Source organism: Chiloscyllium plagiosum, unplaced genomic scaffold, assembly GCF_037043375.1.
Source record: "Chiloscyllium plagiosum isolate Xiang-an unplaced genomic scaffold, Cpla_swu_hap1 HiC_scaffold_27, whole genome shotgun sequence".
Classification (NCBI taxonomy): domain Eukaryota; kingdom Metazoa; phylum Chordata; class Chondrichthyes; order Orectolobiformes; family Hemiscylliidae; genus Chiloscyllium; species Chiloscyllium plagiosum.
Window position 1 is genome coordinate 61,405,944 of NW_028270165.1, and position 20,490 is coordinate 61,426,433.

The 20,490-nt window shown below is 46.0% G+C and overlaps 1 non-coding gene across 1 annotated transcript; it reads right to left on the minus strand.

The window, feature by feature from the left end:
- Window positions 1–1,339: 1,339 nt before the first annotated feature.
- trnaw-cca (transfer RNA tryptophan (anticodon CCA)) lies at window positions 1,340–1,411 on the minus strand. The gene has a single exon. It is a non-coding gene; the product is annotated as a tRNA-Trp (tRNA).
- Between the last annotated feature and the right edge of the window lie 19,079 nt (window positions 1,412–20,490).

A 20,490-nucleotide genomic window follows, 5' to 3' on the forward strand; every position in this document is an offset into this window, starting at 1 on the left:
CGAACCATCATTCCTTAAATTGACCTGAGCAAAAATACCTGATGAATTTTCTCAAAAAGCCGCTTCGTTAAATAAGATCGGACTGCCTGAATTAGGGACGGCGCAGAGCTGCCATTGCAGTGAACACGGCGAAGAGAAACACTTGTTCAAAGTGAAAACAAGTATTGCAGATTTTTCGCCCGCGCAATCCGAGTCTGAATGAATCCTCCACCTGTATTACGCTCAATTCTGAGGGTGACACTTCAGGAAGCGGGGAAGTGAAGTGATTACAGACAGCTCTGAACAAGTTAACGTGAATGGTACCGTCCTGAGGAATGTCAGCAATGAAGGGAGATTGGAAAGTTTGGGGCAGCTCTCTTTGGAGAACAGAGGGCTGAAAGCTGGTCTGATTGAAGTTTTCCACGTCATGAGGGTTTTAGACAGAGGAAATAATGCAGTGAAAATGCTCCCAGGCCTGAAAGGATCGAGAATGATTTGGCAGAGATTTAAAGTCATCAGGAAAATAAGTAAAAGTGACATTAGGAAGACCGTTTTCGCACAGGGAGTGGGGTCAGAAAGTCGCAGTCTGACAGTGACAAAGAGGCAGATTCAATGGACACAAAAGGGAATTCGGTGGGCATGTTCAATGTGACAATATGCAGATTTACAGGTAGAAGGCGACAAAATGAGACACGTATTTACATATTGTGTTGAGCCTGGTGAAGGTGAAACACATCAGTTGCGGTGTGTCTCATGCGCAGGAGGCCCTGCAGTAATTCCCCACGCTGTTTCACACAGCAGCATCCTCTCGGTGAATTACGCTTGGCAAAAAAATCGATTGAACCAAATCAGTGTCCGCCTCTGGATTTTACTGACACCGTTTATAAAATTCAGGCTCACCATTAATGTGGAGAGAGGCCGTCAGACTAGAGTTTCCGCTTCTCCTGTTGAATGAAGATAATTTTAACTGTGTCCAGTGAAAGAAAGGATTTGCAGTTGGTGGGAAACATTTCTATCTGAACTCGCTAACACTCTCCTGATAGATTGAAACATAAAGCTGGGAGTCTCTGGATTATGTTGTAAAACTATCGGTATTACGTTATTCACACCGCGCTGTCACCAACTGAACGAAGCGGCTGCCCAGAGGGAGACGGCTGTGTTTAAATCCCGTGATGAACTGGGGGAGCTGAGCATTTACCCAGACAATGGGCACACCACCTCCCTGACACAGTGTTCACAAATCAAACTGACAGCAAAGCTTCACGTGTGATCGAAAATTTCCGCAAAGAAGATTTGGCTCAACAGATATCCCGAGTGAAGTGCTCCTTTCTTGATTTGAAATGTAAGAAGTTGACGACAGTGAGTCTGACGTGATTCGAACACGCAACCTTCTAATCTGGAATCAGACGCGCTACCGTTGCGCCACAAACTCACAGATCGCCCGTGCCTTCTATTCATGCTTAAGGGAAGTGATCGCACTGCAATGATTTTACATTATGAGTAACAACGGAGATCAACAGTTCATGGGTGTTCTGTATCTGCCCCCTCTCCTTCTGTCTCTCGAAGTAAGTTCCAACTCTATCTCAATAAAAAGGTGAAAGAACTGTGGATGCTGCATATCTGAAACAAAAAACAGAAGTTGCCGGTGACCCTTCCACAGAACTGATGGTGATTGGGAAAACGTTGGTTTATATGCAGGAGATATTGTGGGAGGAAGGCGGATGCAGTAAATGATAGATCAGGACAGAGCCCAAAGCGAGGGAAGAACTGTTGGACAGGAAAGGGAGTTGACAACGATCTGCGTGGGAGGGTGAATGGAGACTGTTCGTGGCTAAGAATAGGTAGTGTGTAATGACAGACTATGTGATAACAAGGCTTGGTGTGTGTGGAAGAGACGAGGATACTATGCATTTCAGGCCCGAGAATTATTGAATTCGATATTGGGACCGGGATGTATGCTCCCCAAGTGTAATATTCGGTGCTCTTCGTTCTGCTGGTGCTGAGCTTCGCTGGAACACTACAGCAAACTTGAGACAGAGATGTTGGCCAGGAACAGGGTGGGGTGTGGAATTGGCAGGCAACTGGAAGTTCAGGGTCTTTTTTGCAGGTAGAACGTAGATGTTCTGTGCAGCAGTCACCCAGTTTATGCTTCGTTTTCCCCAATGTAGATGAGACCACATTATGAGCAGCAACTGCAGTCGACTGGGTTGTGGGAAGTGCAGGTCAAGTGCTGCTTCACCTGGAAGGTAAGTTTGGATCCTTGGATAGAGAGGAGGGAGCAGGTAAATGGGCTGGTGTCACACATTCGGCAGTTGCAGGGGAAAGTGCCGTTGGACTATTGGGGTGGGAATGGGGTTAGGCTTGGTGGGAATGAAGGAAGAGTGGACCCAAGGTATAACACCTGCCCATTTTCCTATCTGCCAAATAGAGAAATTTGTTAAGTGTGTACAAGGACATTTTCTAATTCACAATGTGGATGTACATACTGGCGAGGGTGCAAAACCTAAGGGTAAACCATAATTCTATTAACTTTAGAACTGTGATTGAAAATAATATATCAGATCTAAAAGTTGTAGTTCTAAATTGGAAGAAGACTCAGGTATTAGGCAAGATCTTTCAAAAGCTGATTGGGGGCAGATGTTCGCAGGTTAAAGGACTGCTGGAAAATGGGAAGCCTTCAAATATGAGATAACAAGAGTTCAGACACAGTATATTCCTGATTCGGAGATGCCGGTGTTGGACTGGGGAGTACAAAGTTAAAAAATCACACCACACCAGGTTATAGTCCAACAGGTTTACTTGGAAGCACACTAGCTTTCTGAGCGACGCTCCTTCATCTGAGTATATTCCTGTTCGGGTGAAAGGAAAGGCTGGTAGGTTGGGGAATGCTGGATGACTAGAGAAAATGAGATTTTGGTTAAGATAAAGAAGGATGTATGTATCAGGTATCGGCAGAGAGATCGAGTGAATCCTTAGAGTATAAAGGCAGTACGAGCATACTTAAGAGGGAAATCATGAAGGCAAAAAAGGGGACATGAGATAGCTTTGGCAAATAGTCATGGATAACCCAAAGGATTTTTATAAATACATTAAGGACAAAAGGATAACAAGGGAGAGCATAGGGCCCGTCAAAGATCAGCAAGGCGGCCTTTGTGTGGAGCTGCAGTAGATGGGGGGCGGGTGGGGGTGGGGGGGTGGGGAGATACTGAACGGATATTGTGCATCAGTGTTTACTGTGGAGAAGGGCATGGAAGATCTAGAATGTGAGAAAGTAGATGGTGACATGTTGAAAAAATGCCCAAATTACAGATGAGAAATTGCTGGATATCTTGATATGCATAAAAGTCGACTGGGTTGTGGGAAGTGCAAGGACCTGATCAGGAGTACCCGAGAACTCTGTGGGGAACTGAGGAAGTGATTGCTGGGCCTCTTACTGAGATATTTGTATCATCAATAGTCACAGGTGAGGTGCCAGATGGCTAGAGGGTGGCTAACGTGATGCCACTATTTAAGAAAGGTGGTAAGGAAAAGCCAGGGAACTATAGACCAGTGAACCTGACATCCGTGATGGGCAAGGTTTTGGAGAGAATCCTAAGAGACAGGATTTACATGTATTTGGAAAGGCAAGAATTGATTAGGGATAGTCAGCATGGCTTTATGCTTGGGAAATCATGTCTCATGAACATGATTGGGTTTTTTGAAGAAGTAACAAAGTGGATTGATGAGGGCAGAGCGATGGACGTGATCTATATGGACTTCAGGAAGGCGTTCATCAAGGTTCCTCATGGGAGACTGGTGAGCAAGGTTTAATCTCATGGCATGCAGGGACAACTAGCCATTTGGATACAGAACTGGCTAGAAGGCAGAAGACAGAGGGTGGTGATGGAGGTTGCTTTTCAGACTGAAGGCCTGTGACCAATGGTGTGTCACAAGGATTGATGCTGGGCCCGCTACTTTTTGTCATTTATATAAATGATTTGTATGTAAACGGAGGAGGTATAGTTAGCAAGTTTGTAGATGACACCAAAATTGGAGGTGTAGTGGACAGTAAAGAAGGTTACCTCAGATCACAACGGAACCTTGATCAGATGGGCCAATGGGCTGAGGAATGGCAGTTGGAGGTTAATGTAGATAAATATGAGGTGCTGCATTTTGGAAAATCAAATCAGAGCAGGACTTTTACACTTAATGGTAAGTTCCTTGGAAGTGTTGCTGAACAAAGAGACCTTGGAGTTCAGGTTGATAGTTCCTTAGAAGTAGAGACGCAGGCAGATTGGATAGTAAAGAAGGCGTTTGGTGTGCTTTCCTTTGTTGGTCAGAGCATCGAGGATAGATGTTGGGAGCTCATGTTGCCAATGTACAGAACATTGGTCAGGCCACGTTTGGAATATTGCATGTAATTTTGGTCTGCTTCCTATCGGAAAGATGTTGTGAAACTAGAAAAGGTGCAGAAAAGATTTACAGGGATGTTACCAGGGTTGGAGATTGGAGGGTAGGAAGGTTTTATGGGGATTTGGGCCAAGTGCTGGCAAAGGGGACAAGATTAGGTTAGGATATCTGGGCTGCATGGATGAGCTGGACCGAAGGGTCTGTTTCCGTGCTGTACATCTGTGTCACTCTGTGAGACTCCATGGGATTCTCTGCCCAAGAGAGCAGTTGAGACAGCTTCATGAAGTTTATTGAAGACGCAGTTGGATGGGTTTTTGCATGGTAGGGGAATTAAGGGTAGTCGGGATAATCCAGGTTGGTGAAGCTGTGATCTCAATGAATGACGGAGCAGGCTTGACCAAATGGTCGACTCCTGCTTCTGTTACTTTGAATCTGTAACACTGCATTTCCCGCGGCCGGAGTTTTCTCACGGCACAAGGAGGTTTTCTATAGTATATTTAAACCCCTTGCTTTGCTTGAACTCAATCTGCATAGACTGAGAGGAGAGTGGGATTTGCAAAGTGCCCTCCCCTCCACACGTGCCTCAACTGCAGGACAGCTGTCCGGCCCGCCCTCCATTGTTGACGTCACAATGCGGATGCAGCCCTGTCAGTTTCAGAGTGAAACTCCTTCCCTCTGGGCAACATCTGGGAGTAAAGCAATGTCTCCCCCTTTCCATATACCATCCTCCAGCAGCGAGGGGGAAGGGGAGGTAGGGGTGGGTGAAACACTGTTCACTTGTAGCAAATGGAGTGAATCCAGGGAGGGAGCAGACACTCCAAAGGTGCTCAAATACTTTCTATCTCTCTTAAAGCTATTTTCCTTGTGTATTCCCTCAGTTTGGCACGTATACAGTTTGCACCCGAGAAAAGGATTGCTCCTTTCCTCATGTTCACAACTGAAAGGTTCGATTCTGAAGGAACTGAGCAGCATTTAAGGGATTGGCACATTGCTCAAAAAATGGAGCGCGCCCTGGGCCTGTGGCTCGTTGGTCTAGGGGTATGATTCTCGCTTCGGGCCTTCTGGTGCGTGGGCATGCGAGAGATCCCGGGTTCAAATACCGGACGAGCCCTTGTTTCTTACTCTGCCTTGTGCAAAAACGGCCAGTCAATACCCTCAAAAAGCAGCTTATGAACGCGGCAAGGGTAGCTCTTATTCAAAGAGAATACGTGCGTTACTTCACACAGAGGGTGGTGGGCGTTTGGAACGCGTTGCCAGCAGACGTAGCAGAGGCAGGCACGGTAGATTCATTTAAAATGCGTCTGGGTAAATGCATGAGTGGGTGGGGAGTAGAGGGATACAGATGCTCAGGAATTAACCGACAGGTTTAGACAGTACATTTGGATCGGCTCAAGCTTGAAGGGCCTGTTCCTGAGCTGTAAACTTTCTTTGTTCTATATGGTGTATATCTGATATTGTTGACTGTTGTAAAAGTTTCTTTGTAATTATTATTCACCTTCTCATGTAGTAATGGAGTTACGTCCTTTTTTTGTCATAATTTTTTATTTAATAGGTTAGCAGGAAGTCATTCAGCAATTTTACTGCCTTTCTTTTCTCAAGCAACCTTAACATTTCATTTTCATATCCTTGATTCAGCTCCATTTCCAGCATCTTTGTAGGCAGTTTGTTCCATGTTATTGTCACTGAAATGTAGTTTTCCTCCATGTACAGCTAAGCCGATCTGGCTGCATGAGGGTTTTCAGGTTTCTGTGGCCTGGATAATATGTGATCAGCAGACATCTCGCAATCTACAGGAATTGCCACCTATGTTATGTTCATTAACTGTACGGACAGTGATCACTTGTTTTGTGATTTTTCTTTGCAAGAAGACGTGCAGAAAGAAATCTGAAAACAAATGATACATCAACTTCTGACAGAGCCACTTGATTCATTGGGACTTGAATATCAGCAGCCATTCCAATCAAGAAGGCATGTTTGCTTTTGTTTGTTTGAGAGATTTTGGACAGTCCTGTGGCAGGAAGAATACTGAGACACCGAGTGAGGGAGATTCAGTGCGCTGACTGTGAAAAGTGCTTCAAACCATTTACTCAGCTTGGAGGAAGCAAAGTCTCACCCCTCAAGGTGGGAAAGGCTATGTACCCGTTCTGTTTGTAATTTCAATCCCAGACCAACACAAGGAAAGCTCCCTCCAAAGGGGAAACCTTGGAAATCTGGGGTCTGTGGGAATGGATTCCCTTCCCCATCCTTGCTGGAAACCCACAGACGCATTCACACCGGGTGAGGCCATTCACCTGCTCAGTGTGTGGGAAGGGCTTCAGTCGGATCTGCCATCTGCAGACGCATGAGTGAGTCCACAAGGGAGAGAAGCCATTCACGTGCCCCATGTGCGGGAGGGGTTTCACTCAGTCAGCTGCACTGCTGACCCACCAGCGGGTCCACCTGGAGAGAGGCCATTCACTTGCTGTAAGTGCCGGAAGGGATTCACCTGCTCCTCCCACCTGCGGAGGCACCAGTGAGTTCACGCGCCGTCACAGGGGGGTTGAAGGAGCGATGGCCGAGTGTCAAGTGCTGATGCACGAAACGTCGATTCTCCTGCTCCTTGGATGCTGCCGGACCTGTTGTGCTTTTCCAACACCACACTCTCGACTCTGATCGCCAGCATCTGCATTTTTCACTTTCTCCTCGAGGGCAAGGTTGGACTTGTCTTTTATTCACTCATTCACTCCTTACAGCCTGTCCTTTGTGGTGGCCTAACTGCACACACATCAATGCAAGTTTCAGAAAGATTTGTGCAGCTTTTTTTTTGAAAAAAAAATAACATTCTTCCCGACTGTAACGAAGTTTCTGAATATTTGGTTTTAGTTATTCTCAATTTTAAAAATCAGGAATTTCTCACATGCCGTGTTTCCCAGATAAAGTCATCACCGCCCATTCTCTCTCTTCCCTGAGAAAAACTTCATACAGCGATCAAAGAGGGCTGAGGCACGAGAAAGGACGATTGTGGGGGTGTGGAGGTGGGTGAAGGGTCGCTGGTGGTGGCGGAGAAGGGAGGAAAATGGACAGGGGAACAGGCTGGGGTTCAGAGGTTTGGGGGAGAGAACAGAGGGTGCAGTATGAGGAGAGAGAATAGGCAGGAGGCAGTGGATGGGGAGTAAATGGACAGGGGGGCAGAATGTGAAGAGAGAGACAGCACAAATGCCACCTTCTCCAGGACTCGTGTCAGTCTCCCACGAACTGGAACCCACTCCTCCCACATTTCTCAAAAGACGCGTGGCTAAGGCAGTGGAACCATATCATCCCTACAGGCCATTCACACCGACCTTCCCAACAGCATCCCACTTCGACTCACTCGTTTAGGCTACAGCCCTGCAGTTCCCCATGGCTATTTCCTGACGAAGGGTTTTGCCCGTAACGTCGAGTCTACTGCTCCTCGAATGCTCCCTGACCTGCTGTGCTTTTCCAGCACCACACTCTCGACCCTAATCTCCAGCATCTGCAGTCCTCACTTTCGCCCAGTAAGGGGTGAATGTTCTATTCCTAGTCTTTTAGATCTTTTAAAATCTGTCCCCCACACCCTAAACCTTTACCCTCTAGTTTTGGAATACCTCTTACCTAGGGAAAAGACAGAAACGTTGAGCAGACAGACAAAATGCAAAAGAAATAAAATCATAATTTTCCAGCATTTGGACGCTTCATATTTGTCATGATCGGGAGGTGCCCGTGTTGGACTAAGGTGTACGAAGTTAAAAATCACACAACTCCAGGTTACAGTCCAATAGGCTTGTTTGGAAGCACTAGCTTTCGGAGCGCTGCTACTTCATCAGGTGGTTGTGGAATATAAGATCGTAAGATCATAAATTCTGTGTCTTACGATGTTATACTCTACAATCAGCTGATGAAGGCGCAGGGCTCCGAAAGCTAGTGCCTCCAAATAAGTCTGTTGGACTATCACCGGGTGCTTTGTGATTTTTAACTTTAAAATTTGTAACAAATTCCTGCACACTGAGCATGCTCCATGGTGTCAGCAAGCACTGCGCATACTCGTGGGTGTCCACAGAAACGGCGAGCGAGCTCCTTTCCATGGAGCAATGGAGAACCTTGGAGGACCGGAAGGAGTCTGGTCCTCCTGCCAATCAGAGCCGGCCATTGTGGAAATGCGGAGGTTGGACCATGAACTCTGAAGCTGCTGCTGTTCTTTTCTCTCTGCATAAGGTTAAACTTCACCCCAGACTGTAACTTCCTTCCTCTGTCTCATATTTGTGAGTACAACAGTGTTTTTCTCACCACTTTTTCATTCTGGGGTTCAAGAGTGAACCGAGGGAGGGGCCAGACTCTGGAAAAGTTGATCCAGGACTGTGTGTCAACTTGCAAACACATGGAAAATGCAGTACCACAATGTGAAGTTATAGCCTTTGTAGTGTGAAAAAATAGCAGAAAGGAGGTGCATTGTTTAAATGGTGATATGTTGAGATGTGGCGAAAGTGAGATGCTGGAGTTCAGAGTTGAATATTGTGGCGCTGGAAAACCACAGTCGGTCAGGCAGCAACTGAGGAGGAGGAGAGTCGACGTTTCGGGCACGAGCCCTTCATCAGGAGTGATGTGTGGATAGACAAAGGGGCCTTACTGTCCTTCTACACCAGTCACTGCCAGTTGTCAGAAAGTGCAGCAAGCAATGAGCAAAGCAAGTGGTATATCAGCAAGAGGAATTGAGTTCAGAAGTGGGGATGTCTTCCTGCAGTTAGGTCGGTTATTGAATGTATTCAAGGCTGAGTTCATGTGACTTTGAAGAACAAAGAAGTTATGGGAGAAGGCAAGAAAATGGTTTTAAAACCAGTACAGAACAGTTACAGAGTCATACAGCACAGAAACAGACCATTCAATCGAACTAGTCCATGCTGACGGTGTTCTGAAACGAAACTGGTCCCACCTGCCAGTGATTGTCCCATATCCCTCCGACCCTTTCCAAATGTCTTTTAAACATTGTAACTGTACCTGCATCCAGCAACTCCTCTGGACATTGATTCCTCACACGAACTACTCTTTATCTTTTAAAAAAAAGGTGCCCCTCATTTCTTTTTAAAATATTTCTTTCTTCGCCTTCAAAATTTGCTCCCTAATCTTGAAACACCCACACCAGGGAAAGAATACCTGCCGTTCACCTCATCTATACCTCTCATGATTTTATAATCCTCTCTAAGGTCACCTATCAACCTCTGATGCTCCAGTGAAAAAAGACCCAGCCTTTCCATCTAGATGCAGGTATATTTATATCCAGTTATGAACTGTTCAATACTGGTGCCAGCTGGAAAGACAAATGACCTATTCCTGCTTCCAATTCTCTCACTGTGTCCAGGACAGCAAGAGACCATACGACATTGGTGCAGAAATTAAGCCATTTAGCCCATCAGATCTGCTCCACCATTCAATCACGGCTTATACTTTTCTCGACTCCATTTTGAAATATGGATTTTGGAAAGGCAGATCAGGGCAGGATCTACACATTTAATGGGGAGTGTTGTTGAATAAACATACCTTGGAGTGTTGGTTCATAGTGGAGTCGCAGGTAGGCAGGATAGCAAAGAAGGTTTTTGGTATATTTGCTTTAAAAGGTCAGTGCATTTCAATACAGATGTTGGGAGGTCATGTTGCGGCTGTACAGGACTTTGATTAGGCCACTTTTGGAATACTGTGTTCGGTTCTGGTTTCTCTGCTACAGGAAAAGTGTTACGAACCTTTGCAAGGATTTGGAAAAGATTTACAAGGCTATTGCAAGAGTTGGAGGGTTTGATCTATATGGAGAGGCTGAATAGGCCGGGGCTGTTTACTCTGGATCATTGGGGGCTGAGGGATGACTTTATAGAAGTTCATAAGGAGCATGGATAGGGTGAACAGCCAAACTCTTTTCCCCAGAGTGGGGGAGTCCAAAACTAGAGGGCATAGGTGTTATGTAAGAGGGGAAATATTTAAAAAGGAACTTTACAGGCACCTTTCTCACACAGAGGGTGTTGTGTGTATGGAATGAGCTGCCAGAGGAAGTGGTGGAGGCTGGTATAATTAAAGCATGTTAAAAGGCATCTGGTAATAGGGAGAATTGAGAGGGATATGGGTTATGTGCTGACAAATGAGCACCATGTTAATTTGGGATATCTGTTCAGCACGGACAATTTGGACTGAAGGAAAGCAGAAGTGTCATTGTGAAGACTGGACTTTCAAAGCAGCTTTCAAAGATGTTTTGTCCTTACTGGGAGCAGAAGCTACAATGAAATCTTTCATTTGTGAGACAGCAACTGAGTGAGTGAGGACATTCAGGATATTGGTGGAAAGTGGGAATTTGTTGCAATGTGGAGTTGAAGTGATTTAAGTAAAGTGTGCTGAGTAAGGAGCCTAGTGAAGGGTTAGGTGAGTTTTTGTTTTAAACTGCTCATTCCTTTCAGCCTCCAACATTGTATTTCCAATGCTGTCCATCAGTGGGAGTGGTGAATCAGTAACTGGTATCGTTAGAAGCCTTATGATTTTCAGTACTGCAGGTATAGCATTGTCTCATCAGCTTTGTAAAGGTTACTGGCAGCAGCGGGAGGCGTGGGCTGGATTCACTGGAAATTATTAAGTAGTTTGATAACCTACGTACAAGAGGGCAGGGTGGGACTTGTCTTTCGATTTGCAGAGGTGGGAAGTTCTGGTGCTGTGGTCCATGGCAAACACAACTGCGGTAAATCATAGAATCACTACAGCGTGGAAGCAGGCCATTCATCCCATCAAGTCCACACTGACCCATCCGACGAGCATGCCACCCAGACCCACCCTATCTAGTTGTTTCTGCTGGTGAGTGAGACTAGGTCACAAGATTGGGGGAGTAGGTTTAAGACAGAGGAGAAGGAACTGCTTTTCCCGGAGAGTGGTGAACCATTGGAATTCTCTGCCCAAAGAAGCAGTAGAAGCAGCCATATTCAAGACATAGTTCGATGGGACTTTGTATGGTAGGTGAATTTAGGATAGTCAGGATAATGCAGGTATGAGGAGCTGAGACGATGGATAGATAAGCAATGATATTAATGAATGGTGGAGTAGTTCGATGGACCAAATGACCTACTCTTGCTTCTGTTGCTGCAAATGTATGAACATGCATTTTTCATGGCCAATCCGTATCAAGGCAGGTGAGCAATGTGGTGATGTGGAAATGAACATCAGAGAATGATAGAAAGGGACACGGAAAGTAAATGTCCCAGTCCAAAGATGTGCGGGTCAGGTCAAATGATCATGCTAAATTGTCCATAGTGTTAGGTTCATTAATCAGAAAGAAATGGGTCTGGGTGGGTTACTCTTCAGGGTGTTGGTGTGGACTTGTTGGACCGAAGGGCCTGTTTCCACACTGAAGGGAATCGAATCGAATCAATCAAAACTGGATTCTTCAGAACACAAGAATTGAAACTGAAGACTGTATGGCTGAATGTGTGCTGCAATGTAACACAACTGAATGAATTGACTGCACACATTGAAGAGAATAATTATGATCTGAGACTCCTTACAGGGACATGGCTTCATGATGACAAGGATTGGATCTGAATATTGAGGGGGTACGTGGCATTCAAGTTGAATAGGAAGCGAGGTAAAGATAGAGGGTTGGCACTGCTAATCAAAGCACTAACAACATGGTAGAACATAGAACATAGAACAATACAGCGCAGTACAGGCCCTTTGGCCCTCGATGTTGCGCCGATCCAAGCCCACCTAACCTATACTAACCCACTATCCTCCATATACCTATCCAATGCCCGCTTAAATGCCCATAAAGAGGGAGAGTCCACCACTGCTGCTGGCAGGGCATTCCATGAACTTACGACTCGCTGAGTGAAGAACCTACCCCTAACATCAGTCCTATATCTACCCCCCCTTAATTTAAAGCTATGCCCCCTTGTAATACCCGACTCCATACGCGGGAAAAGGTTCGCACTGTCAACCCTATCTAACCCCCTAATCATCTTGTACACCTCAATCAAGTCACCCCTAAACCTTCTTTTCTCTAATGAAAATAGCCCCAAGTGTCTCAGTCTATCCTCATACGATCTTCCTTCCATACCAGGCAACATCCTGGTAAACCTCCTCTGCACCCGTTCCAGTGCCTCCACATCCTTCCTATAGTATGGCGACCAAAACTGCACACAATATTCCAGATGCGGCCGCACCAGAGTTTTATACAACTGCATCATGACCTCAGGACTCCGGAACTCAATTCCTCTACCAATAAAAGCCAGTACGCCATATGCCTTCCTCACCGCACTATTTACCTGGGTGGCAACTTTCAGAGATCTGTGTACATGGACACCAAGATCCCTCTGCTCATCCACACTACCAAGTATCCGACCATTAGCCCAGTACCCCATCTTTTTGTTATTCTTCCCAAAGTGAATCACCTCACATTTAGCTACATTGAATTCCATTTGCCACCTTTCTACCCAGCTCTGCAGCTTCTCTATATCCTGCTGTAACCTGCCACATCCTTCCTCACTGTCAACAACTCCTCCGACTTTCGTATCATCCGCAAACTTGCTCACCCAACCTTCTAACCCCTCTTCCAGGTCATTTATAAAAATGACAAACAGCAATGGTCCCAAAACAGATCCTTGCGGAACACCGCTAGTGACGGCACTCCATGAAGAAACTTTGCCATCAACTACTACCCTCTGTCTTCTTCCATCCAGCCAATTCCTAATCCAAACCTCCAACTCACCCTCAATGCCATATCTCCGTATTTTCTGCAGTAGCCTACCATGGGGAAACTTATCAAACGCCTTACTAAAATCCATATATACCACATCTACCGCTTTCCCCTCATCAACCTCCTTCGTCACCTTTTCAAAGAATTCAATAAGGTTTGTGAGGCACGACCTGCCCTTCACAAAACCATGCTGACTATCCTTGATCACATTATTCCTATCCAGATGTGCATAAATCCTATCCCTTACAATTCTCTCTAAGACTTTGCCCACAACAGAAGTGAGACTCACCGGCCTATAGTTACTAGGGTTATCCCTACTCCCCTTTTTGAACAAGGGAACCACATTTGCTATCCTCCAGTCTTCTGGCACGACTCCTGTAGACAAAGAGGACATAAAAATCAAGGCCAATGGCTCTGCAATCTCCTCCCTTGCTTCCCAGAGAATCCTAGGATAAATGCCATCAGGCCCAGGGGACTTATCTATTTTCACCTTTTCCAGGATTTCCAACACCTCTTCTCTACATACCTCAAAGCCATCCATTCTACTTATTTGTGACTCAGTATTCACATCGACGACAATGCCCTGTTCCTGAATAAATACTGAAGAAAAGTATTCATTCAGTGTCTCTCCAATCTCTTCCGCCTCCACACGCAACTTCCCACTACTATCCTTGACTGGACCTATTCCTACCCTAGTCATTCTTTTATTCCTAACATACCTATAGAAAGCCTTAGGGTTTTCCCTAATCCTACCGACTAAGGACCTTTCATGTCCCCTCCTTGCTGCTCTTAACTCTCTCTTCAGGTCCTTCCTGGCTACCCTATAACTCTCAATCGCCCCAATTGAACCTTCACGTCTCATCTTGAGATAGGCCGCCCTCTTCCATTTAACAAGGGATTCCAATTCCTTATTAAACCACGGCTCCCTCGCACGACCCTTTCCTCCCTGCCTGACAGGTACATAATTATCAAGGACACTCAATAGTTGCTCCTTGAACAAGCTCCACATAACATTTACACTCTTGCCTTGGAGTCTACTTTTCCAGGCCACACATCCTAAGTCATGCCTCACCGCATCATAATTTCCCTGACCCCAGCTATAACTCTTGCCCTGTAGTACACACTTATCCCTCTCCATCACGAGAGTAAAAATCACCGAATTATGGTCACTATCCCCAAAGTGCTCACCTACCTCTAATTCTAACACCTGGCCTGGTTCGTTACCCAGAACCAAATCCAGTATGGCCTCACCTCTTGTTGGCCTGTCTACATATTGTGTCAGGAAACTCTCCTGCACAGATTGAACAAACACTGACCCATCTAACGAACTTGAGCTATAGCTTTCCCAATCAATATCAGGAAAGTTAAAGTCCCCCATAACCACCACCCTATTACTGTCACTCATCTCCTGAATCACCTTCCCTATCCTTTCTTCTACGTTTCTAGGACTATTGGGAGGCCTGTAAAAGACTCCTAACAGGGTGACCTCACCTTTCCTATTCCGAACCTCAGCCCAAACTACCTCAGATGGCAAGTCCTCATCCATCGTCCTTTCCACCACTGTAATTCTAAGTCCTCATCCATCGTCCTTTCCACCACTGTAATACTAAGTCCTCATCCATCGTCCTTTCCACCACTGTAATACTAAGTCCTCATCCATCGTCCTTTCCACCACTGTAATACTCTGGTGTCAGCTCGGATTTCAGGTCCTGATTTCTCTGTCCTCTTCTCCCTGTTCCTACAGAGTAAGATGTTGTCTGTTCTCAGCTCAGCTGGTTTTCTGCTGAAACGTTGAGCCCCTTTTACACCTTCCAGAGCAATAAAACATTCAGTCGATCAAGGTCCAATCCACAATGTTCTCAGCCTGACAACCATCCAGACTGAGAGAGTTATTGGAGCAGGGAATAAAACAAATGAAACAAAATGAGACATAAATGCACATTTGGCGCTTAAAGTGTGTTCATTAGATAGTAAATCAGAATTAGGGTTCTCCCAGGATTCTTATCATCCCCTACTTGAGGAATTCTCTCTCCCTAACAATATTTACATCAACAGAAATAAAGCATCTGTTATCAAATAGACATAGAGATATACAGCACGGAAATAGACTTTTTGATCCAACACATCCATGCTGACAAGATGTCCTATATAAATCTAGTGTCCCATTTGCCAGCATTTGGCCCATATCCCTCCAAACCTTTCCTATTCACACACCCATCCAGATGCCTTTTAAATGTTGTAATTGTACCAGCCTCCACCACTTCCTCTAGCCTATTCACCCTATCCATGCCCCTCATGATTTTATAAATGTCCATAAGATCACCCCTCAGCCTCCGACACTCCAGGGAAGCAGCCCCATCCTATTCAGGCTCTCCTTATACAACAAACTCTCCTACCATGGCGACATCCTTATCAATCTTTTCTGTACACTTTCAAGTTTCACAACATCGTTCCTATCCTTCATGAGGGAGACCAGAATCGAATGCAATAATCCAAAAGTGGCCGAACCAATGTCCTGTACAGCTACAACATGACCTCCCAACGCCTGTACACAATGCATTCAATGGGCCAAATGGCCTCTTTCTGCACTGCAGCGATCTAATGATTTGATTTTGTATCAGAGTCAATTTCAGTCACTATCTCTGGTTTATGGTGTGTCAGGGTGGGATCACCGGTACCAGAATTGCATGCAATAATCCAAACGTGGCCTAACCAATGTCTTCTACAGTCGCAACATGACCTCCCGACTCCTGCACTCAGTGCACTGACCAATAAAGGCAAGCATATCAAACACCTTCTTCACTATGCTGTCTATGTGCGACTCCCCTTTCAAGGAACTATGAACTTACCATCGAGTCATACAGCATGATCATGGACCTTTGGTCCAACCAGTCCATGCCAACCATAATCCCAAACTAAATCAGTCTCTCCTGCCTGCTGTTGGCCTGTATCCCTCCAAACCTTTCCTATTCATGTACTAAAACAAATGTCTTTTTATTGTACCCGCATCCACCGCTTCCTGAGGAGGTTCATTCCACACATCAACCACCCTCTGTGTAAAATTAGTATTTGAATGGCAAGGATGAAGTTAAATTGAAATGGTTCATTAAAATAAACAGCTTCTACCAAACGCCTTACAGCAGGTATGGTATCAACTCCAACTCTAGAGTCTCTCAAATCGGTATTTCCATGGAGTGGAGTGGGGAGTAAAGTGTTGGATTCACAGAGTGTTGGATTCTGAGAGTGTAAAGCTAAAATTAAACCCCGTGCTTTGCTTGAACTCAAACCACATTGACGTGGTGGAGATCGAAAGGAGTTTGCAAAGTGTCCTCCCCTCCCCATGTGCCTCAGCTGCAGGGCAGCGCAGGGGCAATGCGTCCCCACCCCATTGTGGACGTCTCAACGTGAAGGTAGCCCTGTCAATTTCAGAGTGAAACTCTCTCCCTCTGGGCAACATCTGGGAGCAAAGCTGTAGTGTGGATGAGCAGAGGGATCTTGGTGTCCATGTACACAGATCTCTGAAAGTTGCCACCCAGGTAAATAGTGCGGTGAGGAAGGCATATGGCGTACTGGCTTTTATTGGTAGAGGAATTGAGTTCCGGAGTCCTGAGGTCATGATGCAGTTGTATAAGACTCTGGTGCGGCCGCATCTGGAATATTGTGTGCAGTTTTGGTCGCCATACTATAGGAAGGATGTGGAGGCACTGGAACGGGTGCAGAGGAGGTTTACCAGGATGTTGCCTGGTATGGAAGGAAGATCGTATGAGGAAAGACTGAGACACTTGGGGCTGTTTTCATTAGAGAAAAGAAGGTTTAGGGGTGACTTGATTGAGGTGTACAAGATGATTAGGGGGTTAGATAGGGTTGACAGTGTGAACCTTTTCCCACGTATGGAGTCGGGTATTACAAGGGGGCATAGCTTTAAATTAAGGGGGGTAGATATAGGACTGAAGTTAGGGGTAGGTTCTTCACTCAGCGAGTCGTAAGTTCATGGAATGCCCTGCCAGTAGCAGTGGTGGACTCTCCCTCTTTATGGGCATTTAAGCGGGCATTGGATAGGTATATGGAGGATAGTGGGTTAGTATAGGTTAGGTGGGCTTGGATCGGCGCAACATCGAGGGCCAAAGGGCCTGTACTGCGCTGTATTCTTCTATGTTCTATGTTCTAAAGCAATGTCTCCCCCTTTCCATTCCACAACCTGGGAGGGGGAGAGAGAGAGTCAGGCGTGGGGTGGGGGGTGGGGGGGGGGGGGGGGGGCGTGTGTGGGGTGGGGGTGGAGACTGTTCACTTGTAGCAACTGGAGTGACTCCATGGATTGCTCAGATGCTCTCTGTCCCTCTCAAAGGTATTTTCCTTGTGTATTCCCTCAGTTTGGCACGTATAGAGTTTGCACCCTGGAAAAGGTTTCCTTCTTTCCTCATGTTCAGAATTATAAGTGTAGTTTCTCATGGAACTGAGCAGTATTTAAGGGATTGGCACATTGATTTCAAAGGAAGACATATGTTGCTTCATATGGTATATATCTGATATTGTTGGCTGTTACAAAAACTTTGTGTCTATGATTTTTCACCTTCTAATGCAGTAATGGAGTTACGTTCTATATTTCTTGTCTTTTTTTAATTTACTAGGACAGCAGGAAGTCATTCAGTAACTTCACTGGCTTTCTTTTCCCAAGCAGCCTTGACATTTCATGATTATATTCTTGATTCAGCTCCATTTCCAGCCCCTTTGTCGACAGCTTGTTCCAGGTCATTGCGATCTAAATTACGTTTTCCTCCATACACACTTAAGGCTATCTTGTTGCATTCGGGTTTTCTGCGTCCTGCATAACATATGGTCAGCACTCATCTAGCAATCTACAGGAATTGCCACCGATGTTATGTTCATTTAACAGTACTGACAGTGATCACTCAATTTGTGATTCTTTTTGCAGGAAGACATGCAGAAAGAAATCTGAAAACAAATGATACGTCATCATCTGACAGAGCCACTTGAATCAATGGGGCTTGAATATCAGCAGCCATTCAATTCGAGAAGAAATGTTTGCTTTTGTCTGTGTGAGAGAATGTGTGAGCGCGACACAAAGAATGCTCCCCTCATGGGGAAATCATGGAAATGTGGGGACTGTGGGATCGCGTTCCCTTCCCCATTGGGGATAGACACCCACAGATGCGTTCTCACTGGGGAGACGCCGTTCTCCTGCTTAGTTTGCGGGAAGGGATTCAGTTGGCTATGCAGCCTGCAGACACACCAGCGAGTTCACATCAGGGAGAGGCCGTTCATCTGCCACCATTGTGGGAAAGGATTCATTCAGTCGTCCCACCTGTAGACACACCAGCACGTTCACAGTAGGGAGAGGCCGTTCTCCTGCTCTCTGTGTGGGCAGCGATTCATCGATGCATCCCACCTCCCGAAACGCCAGTGGGTTCACCTGGGGGAGAGGCCGTTCACCTGCTCTGAGTGCAGGAAGGGATTTGTCGATTCCTACACCCTGCAGACCCACCAGCAGGTCCACATCGGAGAAGCGTCGTTTAGCTGCCTTAAGTGCGAGAAGAGCTTCAGTCATGTGGGCAACTTGTGGAGGCACCAGCCGATCCACACCAGAGAGGGGCCGTTCACATGCTCTGTGTGCGGGAAGGGGTTCACTCAGACATCTACACTGTAATCTACCAAAGGGTCCATATCATGGAGAGGGCGTTCATCTGCTTTCAGTGTGGAAAGAGCTTCACCCGCTCCTCCCAACTGCAGAGCCACCAGCGAGTTCTGGAATTTTTTGAGGATGTAACTCTGAAGATGGACAAGGGAGATCCAGTGGATGTAGTGTACCTGGACTTTCAGAAAGCCTTTGATAAGATCCCACATAGGACGTTAGTGAGCAAACTAAGGGCGCATGGTACTGGGGGCAAAGTACTGACTTGGATTGAAAATTGGTTGGCTGACAGGAAACAAGAGTACTGATCAATGGCGCCCTTCCGGAATGGCAGGAGGAGACCAGTGGGGTACCGCAGGGATCAGTGCTGGGTCCCCAGCTTTTTACAATATATATTAATGATATAGAAGATGGTATTAATAGTAATATTAGCAAATTTGCTGATGATACAGAGCTGGGTGGCAGGGTGAAATGCGAGGAGGATGTTAGGAGATTACAGGGTGACCTGGACAGGTTAGGTGAGTGGACAGATGCATGGCAGATGCAGTTTAATGTGGATAAATGTATGGTTATCCACATTGGTGGCAAGAACAGGAAGGCAGATTACTACCTAAATGGAGTCAAGTTAGGTAAAGGGGCAGTACAAAGAGATCTGGGTGTTCTTGTACACCAGTCAATGAAGGTAAGCATGCAGGTACAGCAGGTAGTGAAGAAAGCTAATAGCATGCTGGCCTGGAATATTGTGTGCAGTTCTGGTCTCCAAATTTGAGGAAAGACATTCTGGCTATTGAGGGAGTGCAGCGTAGGTTCACGAGGTCAATTCTTTGAATAGAGGGACTATCTTATGCTGAAAGATTGGAGCGACTGGGCTAGTATATCCTTGAGTTTAGAAGACTGAGAGGGGATCTGATTGAGACGTATAAGATTATTAAATGATTGGACACTCTGGAGGCAGGAAATATGTTTCCGCTGATGGGTGAGTCCCGAACCAGAGGACACAACTTAAAAATAAGGGGGAGGCCATTTAGCACAGAGATGAGGAGAAACTTCTTCACCCAGAGAGTGGTGGCTGTGTGGAATGCTCTGCCCCAGAAGGCAGTGGAGGCCCAGACTCTGGATTCGTTTAAGAAAGAGTTGGATATTGCTCTCAAAGATAGTGGAATCAAGGGTTATGGAGATAAGGCAGGAACAGGATACTGATTGAGGATAATCAGCCATGATCATAATGAATGGTGGTGCAGGCTCGAAGGGCAGAATGGCCTACTCCTGCACCTCTTGTCTATTGAGTTCACGTGCCATTGCAGGGGGATTGAAGGAGCGACGACCGAGTGCCATTATTGACTGGACTATCAACCCAGTTCCGGGGATTCCCGGGGTTTGAATCCAGCCGAGGCAGATAGTGGGATTGGAATTCGTTCAGAAATTTGGAGTTCTGAATCTAATAATGAAACCATTTTGGGGGGTAGAAAATGCCATCTAATTCACTCGTGTCCCATTTAGGAAAGGAAACTGCCATTGTGGGAAAGGATTCACTCAGTCATCTCAACTGCATCCTTTATCGGTCTGGCGTCCACCTGACTCCAGACCCACAGCAGCATGGTTGACCATTGACTGCCCCCTCCCCCCCCCCCCCCATGTCAAATGAGTGGGAGTAACTTAAATGGATACAGTGTGTGGGTTGAAATTGCTGAGTGAGGCAATACTTCCTTCAGCTGAAGGCTGTACCAAGGATCCAATTATAAAGGGACAACTCGGT